General features: G+C 38.7%; 1 long non-coding RNA gene across 1 annotated transcript in view; it reads left to right on the top strand.

Moving 5' to 3' along the window:
* Positions 1 to 11998, top strand: part of LOC139976918 (uncharacterized) — a 472282-nt gene extending 460284 nt beyond the window's left edge. The window contains exons 2-4 of the long non-coding RNA XR_011796317.1: positions 9262 to 10155; positions 10522 to 10720; positions 11158 to 11998. This is a non-coding gene — a long non-coding RNA (uncharacterized lncRNA). The remainder of the gene's footprint in view (positions 1 to 9261; positions 10156 to 10521; positions 10721 to 11157) is intronic.
* Positions 11999 to 15213: the final 3215 nt, after the last annotated feature.

The following is a 15213-nucleotide window of genomic DNA, read 5'->3' as shown; positions in this document are numbered from 1 at the left end:
AAATGCCTATTTTGGCCTGTGTATCCTCAGAGGAATATATATTCTTGGATTTGCTAAAGTGATATAATATATAGATTCAATTTACAAACAGATAAAGTTGCAGGGATTTTTATTTTTTCAGAGAATAACAATTTTACGAAGGTCTCTTGTAATGACATTGTGTACGTCCGTCACAGAAAAATCACATTTTTTTAAAATTTCATACAGAAGCAAGTACCCGGGGTTCAAGACATCTACAATTCAATTCACATTTTGAGCACTCAATAACTACATAATGCGCCTTTAATCCCTTAGATTTGAATTTTTTAGAAAAATGCTGTGACAGACGTACGTATTTTCCGTACGTCCGTCACATACGTCCGTCACGCGTACGTCCATCACATTACTTTTGTTCAGATACACAATGTTTCATAACATGTTTATCACTACACTACCTCTGAACTTAAAGGTAAATCCCATATACACAGACATAAGGTAGTTTTGTGGTTGTTCCATAAGCATAACTTTAGAGGTGTTCACACTGCATAGTAGAGTGTCAACTATCAACTACTGTAGCTTATTCCTGTTATGTTTGTTAGCACTTTGTAATATATCAAATGACATATGGCATGGTAATGAACAGTATGTTATTGTCTACATTGATATGACAATTTCATCTAAAAGCCTTGTTCACATTAGAAAATGCAGTGTTCCGATCGAATCGTATCCCCTGCTCGAGATCAACATCCTAGTGTAAACACTCTCCTACTCAGGGTCAGGTCGCGACATGTTGGTCACCTCTTCTGGGGGATATCAGTTCCAGAGTGTGAACACTCAGGGGACCAAGGTGACCCGAGATCAAGGCAAAATTACTCCATAACACCATGCCTGTTTCACGCACTATTAGTTAAATTAACCATGAACATTTATGGAACTATTAGCTACAAATTGTTTGTTTGTGTACAACAATGTTTCTTTGTAATTCTGCCATTTATTCTTCCCTCTGTTCGTAAGGTCTCCTTTTGATATTCCAACATATTTATTACACCGTGTTCAACCAGTTTTGAGCAAAATAATAAATCAGGTTTGGAAGGAATATTATCAAAGAGTCATCGAGAACTGTTATTGCAATTGTTAGTATTTTGTTACTGCTGTAGTATGCGTGTTATTGTTGCTATTAAATTTGTTCTACACTTGCTTCAGGTTTGTTACATTCTGTGTTGGTTTCTGGTATCATTATGTGGGAGAAAAGTTTATTTTGAAACTACATGTGCTCATAGTTTGTGTTGGTGGACAGAGTTACCAGAAGGTTCATCCTTAACTTCACAGTTTCGTGTGTATTACTTTAATGCATGTTTCATAGTTGCTACTAACCAAGGGTGTGCCTCTGTATCTCTGTGTATTAACATTAGATAAAAACTATTGCCAGTATATTACAGTCCCTCTGAATATCTTTAAGCTCTCCATGGCATGTACACCATGGTTAACACTTACTTCTTTCTCCACTTTCACCTCAAATCTTGAATATCCGTTGCATGCAGAAGTTAGTGACACTCATCTGTATTACACAAATTACAATACACTTTGTGCATTCGCACTTTTGTGTGAGTATCCTTACAAATATTGTATCTTTCTGTCCATTGATCCAGAGTGGGCAATCAGAGCTGGAGCAGGACTTCAAGTGTGAACACACTATAGGAGATTTTGGTATAACATATTTTTGGTTCAATTGTCAACACAGGACCAAAAACGTGATCCAATATGAACACAGCCTAAAAGCTCCTGAAGCAATGCAACAGACTGTATCACACATCTGAAGCTCGGAAATTCTTGTTTGCTGACAAGTGCTGTTATATCATCCATACAGAAGCTTGCAATTCATGTATTTTAATTTAAAAAATCGTCAAGTAAAATAACAGTTTGTAAAGAAAAGTGAAAGAAAAATGGTTGTGGTGCTCATACCATCCTAATGTTCATAAAGACCCATCGTTCTGACCCACTCGAGAACTTCAACACCCTAGGGGTCTAACATCTGTATTGTTTGAAATCATGTACACACAATTTTAAAATGAGCTTATTATTTCATATGATGTTTTGCATACAAATTAAAGTGAAATATATATTTCCAATGGAATGGAATTTTTGCGAGAGGGTATACATTCGTTCACTATTACTTTTACCTAAGTTGTTCCATTAGGCACAGTTAAATGCTGCATTATTGTGTACAGCTGTCAACAATGGAAACCCTGGGTGGAGCCTATCACAAATTCATATATTCAATATTAATTTGTGTAAAAATAAGTTGGCCTGACGTTTCGATCCTAGCAGGATCGTCTTCAAAGGCTAAATGACAAGTAACAGTAACAGAAGGGACAAAAACACGCACAGAATACAGACAGGTTAATGAGCATGGTGAACACAAAGAGATAGATGTAAGGGGATTAGTAGACAAGGGATGGAGAGAAGAAAGAAAAAAAACCAACAGGGGATGAGGAGAGGTAGGAGATAAACAGTGGAGGGACAAAGAGAGGATTATGGAAAAGGGGTAGGGAATAAACTGGTGAAGGACAAAGACAGAAAGGTGTGGAGAAAAAAGGGTGGAAGAGAGCTATTAGAAGAGGAGTGATGGGGGGGGGGGACAAAGGGAGAGGAAGGGGGACAGAAGAAAAGTTAGTCATGTCCTTCCTGAACGTTGAGCCCATGAGGTTGAATGGTGCGAAGGCGTTGCATCCACATCCTCTCTATGCTGATTCGTACTATGTCAGGACGGCTACCTAAGGATTCAATCCCCTGTAGGGACATGTCGTTAATGGTATGGTTGGGAAGGTTAAAGTGTTCTCCAACTGGGGTCTCAGTCTTCATGGTGTTGACTTTGGATGTGTGACCATAGAATCGCTTCTTGAGGGTGGTTTTGGTTCAAGCAGTTCACCAATTTCATCTCCATCATGCAGATCAATGACAATTGTTGGATATGCAAGTGTCTCCTTTAAATTGATACCCCAATACACGCATTTATTATCAACAATGCTCCGACATTAGAGGTCCACGTAGAAGCGATATGTAAAAGTAAATACTGCATCAGGAATGTGAAGACAATGTCTATTGTTAATGTATTTTTAACTACGGTTACTTTTTCTACTTTTAGGGCAAGATAAAGAGCACATTGACCAACAAAGTACACTAAACTACACAAAATTTCCAACGAAGCATCTACGAATGTTGGCTCTCTCCATTTTCCACTTGCGATGACTGCGACAGCACCAATAATAACAGCAACAGTAGAATTGAAGAATAGTGAAAATAGGCTATGTATTCCTAGCTGTGACTGTTTTCCGGCATCAATGAAACTCAAAGAATGGACGGTACAAAAGGCGTTTGAAGTCAGCATAACTCCACTAAGGGATAACCAGATATAATCAGTACAACTTGTGGAAAGAGAAACTCGTTGTTGCAAGACAAACAATAATGAGCCAATCATCGTAACGATTGAAGATATTGGGATTACTTGAAGTAGATCCAGTGTTTGCAAAAGTACTTTATCAATAACATTCAGATTAGCAAATATAAACGCCGATAACATGGCTAGAAGCAAACCATAACGAACCTTTAAAAAATTCAAAAATTTCCAACATGTTGCTTTGAAATTACAAACTTTGCAATTGCCTTCATTTGTTGATCCACTATTAGCTAGCTCGGTGTTTTGTTTCTCCGTTGAGTCCAACTTGATCGTTTCTGATTTATATTCTTCTTCAGACTGTATTAATGGCGACGATGAATCATTCTCCTCATTCCGGGGCTTGTCGAAGAAATAAATGAAAAGTGAACAAAAATATAACAACTAAAGTGTACCAAAATATAAGGAATCGAAAAAACATTTCGAATAAAGTCATATCATCCAACTATAATTATACTAATACTTTACCAGCCTAATTCTTCGATATCTTCGCACGTAGCAACTTGCATCACTGTATGTATGTATGTAATTTAGATCCTCCTGCAAGCAGGAACTCGCGAAAAAAGCCTCATTGGCTTATCAAAGCCGCAAGCTGACCGAAGTCAGTCTGTTACATTCATATTGAACGTCCATGATTATGAACTGTCAACAACTCTGTAACTGGACGACATACATTACTCTTGTAGTGACTCGAACCGGGGACCTTGTGATTGGAAGGCACCAACGTTTTGTTCAGTTCACTGTTCAATTCTGTTGACTCCAACAAGCACTTAATCAACTCTTAAAAGCTATACTTTAACTTTAACTATTCACCATTGTATATATATATATAGAGAGAGAGAGAGAGAGAGAGGTGGAGAGAGAGAGAGTAGGTTGGCGTCTATCTTGGCGCAGAGTGCTCTATGTCCATTGGACAGAGCGGAATATATGTTGATACTAGATGACACTAGTGGAACACTAGTAGTTGTAACTCGGAGTTTCACGCGTTATAGCGAACGTCAGACCATAACGCGTGAAACTCCGAGTTACAACTACTAGTGTTCCACTAGTCTCATCTAGTATCAACATATATATATATATATATATATATATATATATACATGTATATATATATACTCATGATATGTACCTTAGGTCGACAGTTATATATATATATATATATATATTTATAGATATATAGAAAGATATATATAGAAAGATATATATATATATATATATAGAAAGATATATTACGTGGAAATAAATTAAACTCAAACTGCTTTATGTTTTCGACTTCCGAAAGCTCGGCTATTAATCCTTAAAAAGAAAAACAGAAGTAAATAAATCTTTGTTTGACTTTCTTCGTGAAACTCTGGTGGCTAACATTTTTGCAGGATATCCGTAAGTAAATGTAGTTATTAATTACACCTTGTTTGACGACGAGGAAATTAGCATTTGTACTTTGCAAGTAGTGTCAATGGGTTTAAGAATGCTTTGGACAAGCACTTTAAGCATTGTAATCGGGTCTGAGTGTTTGTGTCTTCAGTTTTTTTTTTCCTCTCTCTATAGGGTCCTTGATGGGGACTTAAGTGTCCCTCCTGATCCTTTTCTTCTACTAAACTAAACTAATTTGATCAACCTGACGTTCATCTGGCGGAGAAGGATTTGATTTCAAACTGTCGATAATTATTCAAAGAGAACACAAACCGATTTTTGTGATGTAAAACAGCTAAGACAAGAACTTGGTCTCTGTAGGGAGGTATCCTAAAAGTGTAAGTTCTTGTCTGTGGGATTTATGTTGTAAATCTGTGTGTCATACTACTAATATTGATTATTGTTTGTTTTTATTTCTCAATTGTAATGTCAAATGTTAATAGCATTAACAGTGAAACCAATGACATAATTAGGTCACGCATCTTTCAAAACTTGGTATATTACATAAAAAAAAATTCCAGAACCCATATCCGATGAAGAAAACAAACATTGTAATAAATATTGAAGTATAGTGTATATAGATAAACTAATACTTTGATATCTATACGCAGGCGCGTATCCAGGGGGGTTGGGGGCGCGCGCCCCCCGGGTAAGGAAAAGAGGAGAGGAAAAAAGAGAAGAAAAAAAGGGAAAAAGAGGGAGTAAAAAGAAATGGAGGAGAGGATGGAAAGGAAAAGAAAAAGAAGAGAGAAAAAGGAGAAAAGCAGGAAGTAGAAGATAAACGCCAAGACCTCGGGAAGAGAAAGAGGAACAGTCATAATTACAGCGCTGATCCCTATTATATACACAGGGTAGCCAGTGACAGATCGAAGATTAGAGAGGGGGCGTGCGCCTCACCCTACCCCTTACACCGACAACTCCATTTTTAGCTCATACGAGCATGCTGGTGTGAGCTATTGTTACAGTGCGGCGTCTATCACTCTATCACTCTATCCGTCAACAATTGGTAAAACCGCTCCCGCTCACACAGTATTTAGTGGAATTTCATGAAATTGGACACAAGGACCATTGGGTATAGGGCCATCAGAGATGGTCCGAAATTTGGGGTCAATGGTCACCTGTGGGCCGTAATGGGCCATTTTGTGGAAATACGCAAAATGCTTCTTCTCCTACAGATTCCATGGTACAATGTTGAGGGTTTGTCACGATAGTACTATGGAAGTTTTACCTTCAGGGTGTTCATGAATTTGATATCAAAAATCAACTAGGGGTCTTTCGTGGCCCGGACCGCCGCCCTATATTTTCAATTGCTCCTGTTCGTACAGTGTATGGCCAGTTATAATGAAATTTGGTCAAAACGTTCCTCGGGATGAGGGTTATGAGGGTTGTTCGGAAAATTGAGGTCAAATGTCATTTAGGGGGTCATCAGGGGTCATTCTTTGTAATATTTTCAAATATCTCAATCTCCTCAAGATTTTGATGGATCATATTCAAAGTTGAACTGATGATTGTTGGATTGTGTATGAATAAGATGATGCCTAATAATTTTTGGTCAAAAGTTAATTAATTACAATTAATCCCCATTGTTAAAAAAAATCTGAGCCTTCACCTTTTGCCAAAGCTCCTTTAATTTGTCTCCTAGTCTCTGCAGTGTTTGTTTACATTTGTGGTTAAGCTCTGCAGAGGCTGTTAGTGGAATTAAAGCAGGACTGGGAGTTGTTATTAACTGTTGAACTGTAAGCATGAGAGCCCTATAGCCAATCAGCACTTGCCGATTCTTAGAAGTCTTTGAGCCTGAGGTATGTAGGCAGCCAGCCAAAATTTTGGCAAGGAGCAGGCGCGTATCCAGGATTTTCAAACCCGGGGGGCGCGAATTACTATCTAAGCGGAGCGCCACCATCGGTTGGCGCGCAGCGTACAAGAAAATTTCTTGTTTTGAAACCCCCCCAGATCACCGGAAACGGCACTTCTCGGGCTTGAAATGACCAACCAGATGTACACTTTTTGCCTGAGAACCAGGTATTTCCTAATAGTTTTTTTTTTCCATCCATAACCTTTTTGAAGTTTGTCAACCCGGCACACATCATGTTCGACCTGATGGCATCTCCTGTGAGTCTTTGCTTTTGTAGGTGATTCTACGTCGCGGCCCACAATACCCGTCAGCCCAACTTTTCAAGGTTTTAAGCCCCATATTTGTTCAGAATTTGAAAATTCACATTTCTCGTGAATAAACTCACTTGAAAACATACCCATAATGTTGTACAAAATTTCATCTATGGACAACCAATATAGAAAAACTTCCTTCAACCCCTAACAGACCGGTCAAAATTGCACGAGTAGAGGGAAGTGTGATGCAGAATGTTGGTCATAAATTTTCGAAAATTTAGACACAGTTAATTTATTGGTGTAGAAACATTAAAACCTCTTATAACGGCTATTATAAAACTTGGTTGAAGGAAATGCAAAAATAGCAGATATTTCCGAAACCGAACACTACACACATAGGCGTAGGAGGCTAGGCTAGGGGTATTGGTCAGGAGTGGCGAGAATGGTCTGTAGGAGCGCTTTCGACACTATCAACGCTACGCGCCACCACTGGTTGGCGCGTAGCGTACAGAAAATTTTTGAATAAAGATACTCCCTAGATCGCCGGAAATGACCCTTTCCGGGCCTGGCTAATTTGCAGATAAACGAAGAATAAGGTGTCATCGCCAAATTACACCAACAAAATGTGAGAAATGTCAATAAGTAGATGAGAGCGCAATAAAAAAGTTAATAATCTAGAATAAGTAAAAAGTGGTAAAGAGCTGAAAAAGGCGCCAGCAGTCCATTTGAGTCCGTCAGGGGGGGGGCATCTACCCCCCCCCCCCGACCGTATGGACGCTCCGCCACTGCGCGGCGGGGGTGCAGCCCCTAATTCGCCATTACTAATGTAAAAGAGAGTTTTGACATAATTGGACCTCCATGCTTTTTATACATCTACATGAGACATGTCGTTGTTTACATTAGCATCCCGCGAAATACTGCGCAATTTGAACGGACCGTACGGTACATGATGGCATGCGATGTAATAACCGATGCTTGCTTATATGATATTGACATGAACACGTTGAACGCGCGCTTCGCGCGCGAAAATTTTTGGTTATTTTTTCAGGCAAGTCGGACAGTTTTGAGGCTTTTCATCCTGGAACGCCATTTTCATGCTCACTGATATGATGTGATATCTGCTGTTTGCGTTACAAATTCGAACAGGCGCGTAGCGAGGAATTTGCCAAGGGAGGGACGAAGCCTGTAGGCAAATTATCTAAGCGTAGCGCCACCATAAGTTGGCGCGAAGCGTACAAGCAAATTTTGGCCGAAAATGTCTCCCAGATCGCTGGAAATGACACCTCCCAGGCCTTGTAAGTTGCCTCTAAGCACTTTCTATTTTGAAATTACTTAGCGATATCATTTAAAAAAATGCTGAATGGGGGGGGGCGGGCGGTCGCCCCCATCCCAAAATGCGTCATGTTCCCCGACGACACGGTCGAGTTCGAGACCAGCCACAGTTGGTTTCATAGCACAATTCTACACACGCGTTATGATAGACCATATATAGTACATATATAGATCATTAGTGAGAGAGGAAAATGGAAACGTCAAAAAATGGAGTTGTCGGTGTAAGGGGTAGGGTGAGTCACACTTTTACGAAATCATTGATCCGTCACTGGCTACCCTTCAGCGCTGTAATGATGTCACTGTTCCTCTTTCTCTCCCCGGTGTCTTCGCGTTTTTCTTTTACTCCCTCCTTTTCTCCTTTTTCTCTCTTTCTTCTTTTTCTTTTCCCTTCCTTCCTCTCCTCCTCCGCTTTTTTCCCCTCTTTTTTCCTTTTTCCTTCTCTTTTTTTTCTCTCCTCTTTTTCTTACCCGGGGGGCGCGCGCCCCCAACGCCCCCCCCCCTCTGGATACGCACCTGAGGAGTGCTTCAGTATGGAACGCGAAAAGGGCAACCATATTTCGTTGTCTAAACTAAGTTTGTTGCAGTCTAAACTAAACTTGTTGCTGCTGTTTTACCACGTTGTTGCTCAAACTCACGTTGTTATTTTAACTTCCGTTGTCTAAACATACGTCGTTGTCAAAACTAACGTTGTTGCTATCGGCGCTGTTCAAAATTGCTCAACCGCGTAATGTAAACCAGAATGCAAAATGCATTGAGGTTTCGATGACTTCAGTACACTAGCCGTTACTATAGAAATGGCCCGAACCACCGTTTTGATACATTAAATAAACACAGGTCAGTCTATTGTACGTGGCTATGCACACCTGCACCAAAACAATAGGGATCTTGGAGGTCCAAGTCCATTTGGAGTCACCAAACGCAAACTTGTGGAAACCTTCTTTTATAAGCTACCGTATCACCCACAGCCAGCCTATCAGGTGGCATACTCCTATTAGAGTCTATATCAATCCGCTCGATTGTTCTCCTTCAGGAAAAGTGCCAAAAAGCAGCAGGAGAACATCTTTTGTGACCTGTTATCAATCATAATCTAGTTTTTTGTGGCTTTCATGTTGAAGAGCATGAATGGAAGTACATGTGGTGAAAAAATTGGGTCAATTGAGGCAATTTTAGACCCCTTTAGGCTTCCCAGGAGCAGCGTAGGAAATTTGTTTACCACTGAGTGAAGAGGTTTGTTTACAAGTGACGAAAACTTCCGGCTCGGATAGCAAAAAATTTTCACGGTCATGGTACGGAAAATTGATGGTGCCATGAAAGGCCAACTTGTCAGCTATCCGGTGATGGGTAGCGTTAAGCTAGTGAAAACTTCTATCTAGACTTAGAGACCACATTACTTTTGTGATTTAGTGTGTAAGTCAATGGGGCTTTTAATGGGCGTATGCTACCTTAAGCAAAAATGCCAAATTTTTCATTTTAAGTGCTAGAAGTCCCAATTTTGGATCAAAGTAGTTGCTATGGTGTGTAAAAATGGTTTTCAAGCAAACGTCAGAAAATTTCACGCTTGGGTGATTTTTACGCATAAATTAGTATTACAGCCTTAAAGTACCACAAAGAGCATGTGCGTGTCCATACATTAGACTAGAACAGCCTTCTGAGCATTTCTAACCAGTTTTCCTCCCCAATAAACTATTGGGTCATTAAGCCTTGACCTACCAAAGCTTCCGTAGTATGATTCCTGCCTTGAATCTGCTAAGTAGGTGCCAAATGCACGAAATTCAAAATCCTTCAGAATCAGACCAAAAAGCCTGCAGTGTGTGTGACGTGAACGACTAAGTTCAGTGAAATTTGACATCTGTGGGCACCTAAATTACATGGTAATCATACTTTAGGTTGTTTTTGCTAAAGCTGGAAGTACCTGGTGTTTAACTAAGGACAAAAACTCAGTTTCAATGCATGAAATACCCCTAATGTTGTTAGCTTAGGCCTAGGCCTCAGGTTCATAATGGCGCTACGTTAGTATCCTAGACCAAGTCTACACCAGCTGTAGCACAATGTTGTATGAGGTCTGTATCCTAAGTGGAGTGGCTGCTGAGGGCTAATACCTTGCACAGAGAATGTTTTGAGTCTTATTTAGCAAATAATCCACAAAGGTATGAATATTCTGCTTCTGCCAATGTGCATCATGGGGTTTTTGAGCCTATTCACTCCTCATTAGTTTTCTGTTGTTTTGTCAATTTCAGAGAAAGTTGATGTGCTAAGTCCTCAGCATGCACAGCGATATACTTTGAATGGGTGTGGTATCAATGGACTCAACTGGTTAGATGAGGTAACAACAAATCCCAAACAACTCTGACAGCAGAAAGAGATATCCTGATGCTTCCATGGGAGATCTACTGTAGTAACTATAGGAACCAGTGCTTGCCACCAATGGAGAATAAGGTAATTTGACGTCGTTGTTCTCTGCCGAGCAACAAATTTGAATGTTTTATCATGAAATATGCCCCCCTATCCACCTCTCTTCTCTTATAACTGTCTTTAATACATTGTAACAACCTATGCACAAACCTTTAAATGGACTGGATATGCTATTGAGGTGAACAGTGTATCTAGATAGCATTCCAGTAAGCTTTCCTTTTGACTGCTGTAATACTGTTACAGTGAGGCTGTTGTTTACAAATCCCGATGATCCAATTTTGGCAAAGAACACCTTCAATTCTCTTCTTTTATTCTTAGTAACTTAACAGTTGCACTGGAGTGACATGCAATATCAGTTTAACATGTTCCAAACAGTTCAGGAATACATTGGGGTATGTCCTGTGGGTCAGTTTGTGAGGATTCTGCTGAGCTAAACAAAAGTAGTTTTCATCACTTTTCAGAGCCAGAGACGAAAAAGCCCTCACCGCTAACCCTTCTATGGATGATGTTTCTGCAGGTAGGGCAAGCCAGACCAAGTGGATTGTGATCAGGGATACCAATAATACCTGCAAGAATCATAGATGCACCCAAATTGGTCAAGCTTATTAAAATTGGTGACTGGAAGTGTTGTTGCAGACATAGACCTGGTTACTGCTTACACAGTATTGCTCATATGTGTATTTACACACTGCACCGTGCATACTGAAATCTCTGAAAATACATCTTTATGGACCTAAAATGATAATTGCATATAATTCTGTTGTGGTTTATATTGTGACGACTATGAAAAGTATCATTTTGGAAAAAAAAAAAAAATTCAACTCTCACTTAAGGTGGCATACTCCTATTAGAGTCTATATCAATCCGCTCGATTGTTCTCCTTCAGGAAAAGTGCCAAAAAGCAGCAGGAGAACATCTTTTGTGACCTGTTATCAATCATAATCTAGTTTTTTGTGGCTTTCATGTTGAAGAGCATGAATGGAAGTACATGTGGTGAAAAAATTGGGTCAATTGAGGCAATTTTAGACCCCTTTAGGCTTCCCAGGAGCAGCGTAGGAAATTTGTTTACCACTGAGTGAAGAGGTTTGTTTACAAGTGACGAAAACTTCCGGCTCGGATAGCAAAAAATTTTCACGGTCATGGTACGGAAAATTGATGGTGCCATGAAAGGCCAACTTGTCAGCTATCCGGTGATGGGTAGCGTTAAGCTAGTGAAAACTTCTATCTAGACTTAGAGACCACATTACTTTTGTGATTTAGTGTGTAAGTCAATGGGGCTTTTAATGGGCGTATGCTACCATCAGATAACATGTGCGTTAGTACAACTCATACGAATAGGCGGCTGCACGGTAAACAACTTTTAAAATGTTATAATGCTATACTTATAGGCTATGCATATACGCTGTGAATGTCGGAAATCAAGTACAACGTCGAGTGCCTAGACAAAGTACCAGCATAAAAATACTGCACTTTTAAACTGATTTCACTGAGCCCCTCCAACAATGTGTAGAGATAATCTGGGAATGTCGGTAATCAAGTAAAACGAGTGTCGAGGCAAAATGCCAGCATAAAATACTGTACTTAAAATTGAATTATTGAACCATTACATGATGTCTGGATATATTGTGAATGTCGGCAATCAAGTAAAACGAATGACAGTAATATTACTAAAGGGAAGTTCCATAAACTAGTTAACCTTTTCACCAAAAAGTAAAAAACGTTGTATCATTACATGTAGGGTATCACATGAAAGCTAAAACCATGGAGTTTCATAATATGTAGCTAATTTTTGTAGAACACATTGTTATAAGGCAGATTAAGGTGTGTATTACTCAACTGAAAAAATCTCAAATTTGCTTCACAAAAAACATCCCAAAACAAAATGCCTATTTTTGCCTGTGTATCTCCAGAGGAATAAATATTCTTGGATTTGTTAAAGTGATATAATATGTAGATTCAATTTACAAACAGATAAAGTTGCAGGGATTTTCAGTTTTCTGAGAATAACTTTTTTTACAAATGTAAATTGTCATGTGTACGTCCGTCACAGAAAAATCACATTTTTTAAAATTTCATACAGAAGGAAGTACCCAGATTTCAAGGCATCTACAATTTAATGCACATTTTGAACACTCAATAACTACATAATGTGCCTTTAATCCCTGGGATTTTAATTTTTTAGAAAATGCTGTGACAGACGTACGTATTTTGGTACGTGCGTCACGTACGTCCGTCACGCGTACGTCCGTCACATTATTTTTGTTTAGATAAACAATGTATTTTAACATTTTTATCACTACATTACCTCTAAATTTAATAATCAAACCCATTTAGTCATTAACACAGACTTTAGGTAGTTATGTGGTTGTTTCATTAGCATAAATGTAGTGGTATGCAAACACTGCATTCTACAGTGTCAACTAGTATATGTTTGTGTTATTGGTTAGCACTTGGCAAGATATCAAAGAAATGGCATGGTATTGAACCACATGTACAGTATGTTTGTCTACATTGATATAACACTTTCATCTAAAAGCCTTGTTCACATTAGAAAAAACACAGAAGGGATCTGATTGAATCATATGCCCTGTTCGAGATCAACGTCCTATTGTAAATACTATCCTACTCAGGGTCAGACCGCGACATGTTGGTCCCCAGTTTTGGGGGATATCAGTTGCAGAGTGTGAACACTCAGGGGACCAAGGTGACCTGTGATCATGCGAGGCAAACGAACTACATAACACCATGCCTGTTCCATGCACTATTAGGCAAACTATTTGATTGTGTACAACATTGTTTCTTTGTAATTCTGCCATTTATTCTTCCCTCCGACTATCCCTCTGACCACGAGGTTTCCTTTCGAGATCCAACATATTTATTACAAGTGTTCAACCAGTTTTGAGTAAAATAATAAATCAGTTCTGAAGGAAGATTGTCAGAGAGTCCTCGAGAACTATTATTGCAATTGTTAGTATTTTGTTACTGCTGTAGTATGCATGTTATTGTTTTGATGTAATTTGTTCTACATTTGCTTTATGTTCATTACCTTTTGTGGTGGGTTTCAGGTATCATTATGTGGAAGAAAAGTTAATTTTGAACCACATGTGCTCATAGTTTTATGTGTTGGTAGACAATTACCTGATGGTTCTTCCTTAACTTCACAGTGTTTGTGAGTATTACTTTTATACATGTTTCATAGTTGCTATACTAACCAAGGGTGTGCCTCTGTATCTTGACATTAGATATTTAAGAACTATTGCCAGTAAATGCTCTCATAGCTATTCAGCAGTACTGTTGAATACAGTAGCCATTTGTAGTATGCACTCCCTGGTTAACACTGACTTGTTTCTCCCACTTTCACCTCAATCTTGAATACATTGCATGCAGAAGTTAGTGACACTCATCTTTATTAGAAATTTGCCATACACTTTGTGCATTTGCACTTTTGTGAGGGTCACCCTACAAATATTGTAACTTCCTGTTCATTGATTCAGAGTGGGCAATCAGAGCTGGAGCATGAGTTCAAGTGTGAACAATATAGGAGATTTTGGTATAACATATTTGCGGTTAAATTGTCAACACAGGACCAAGAACAGGGGATCCAATGTGAACACAGCCTAAGAGCTCCTGAAGCAATGCAACATACTGTATCACACTTCTGAAATTCTTGTTTGCTGAAAAGTGCTGTTATATCATCCATACAGAAGCTTGCAGTACATGTATTTTTAATAAACAAAAATTGTCAAGTAATTAAACAGGGTGTCAAGAAAAGTGAAAGAAAAATGGTTTGGTGCTCATATTATCTTAATGTTAATAAAGACCCATCATTCAGACCCACTATAGAACTTCAACACCATAGGGGTCTAACATCTGTATTGTTTGAAATGATGCACACAAAATTTAGATGAGTTTACCATTATCATTTCAAGTGATGATTTGCATACAACTTAAAGTGACATATAGATTTCCAATGGAATAGAAATTTTGTGAGACGGTAAACCTTCTTTTTACTATTACTGTTACCTAAGTTGTTCCATTAGCCACACGTAAATGCTGCATTATTGTGTACAGCTGTCAACAATGGAAACTCTGGGTGAAGCTCTGTCACAAATTGAAATTTTAGGGATACCAAGTAGCACTTTTGTTTGTGACGGACGTACATTCACCATATAAATTCACACATGTACGTCCGTCACAAAATATTGTACGTCCGTCACAGAGGAATTTTTGAAAATATTGAAGGGAAGTGATAAAGGTTTCAACTTCTTGTGTACTGATATGTGTAGTTTAGAGTCTTCTTCAAAACATGTATAGTAGTTTTTAATTGCATCCCATTCCAATTCACAGAAATTTTCAAAAGAAAAATACGATCTGAAAAAGTCACTTTCTCTGGGTACGTCCGTCACAGGGAGGTTTTTTGAGTAATTTTGTAGTTTATTTAGATGGAAAAGGAATGAAACTCCATACAAGAATAGTACAAGGTAGATGTTCCATAAAACCCAAATAAAAAGTTATCT

This window comes from Apostichopus japonicus, chromosome 12 (assembly GCF_037975245.1).
Source record: "Apostichopus japonicus isolate 1M-3 chromosome 12, ASM3797524v1, whole genome shotgun sequence".
NCBI lineage: Eukaryota > Metazoa > Echinodermata > Holothuroidea > Aspidochirotida > Stichopodidae > Apostichopus > Apostichopus japonicus.
Note: the sequence above shows the minus strand (reverse complement) of the source record. Positions and strands in the feature narration are given on the sequence as shown.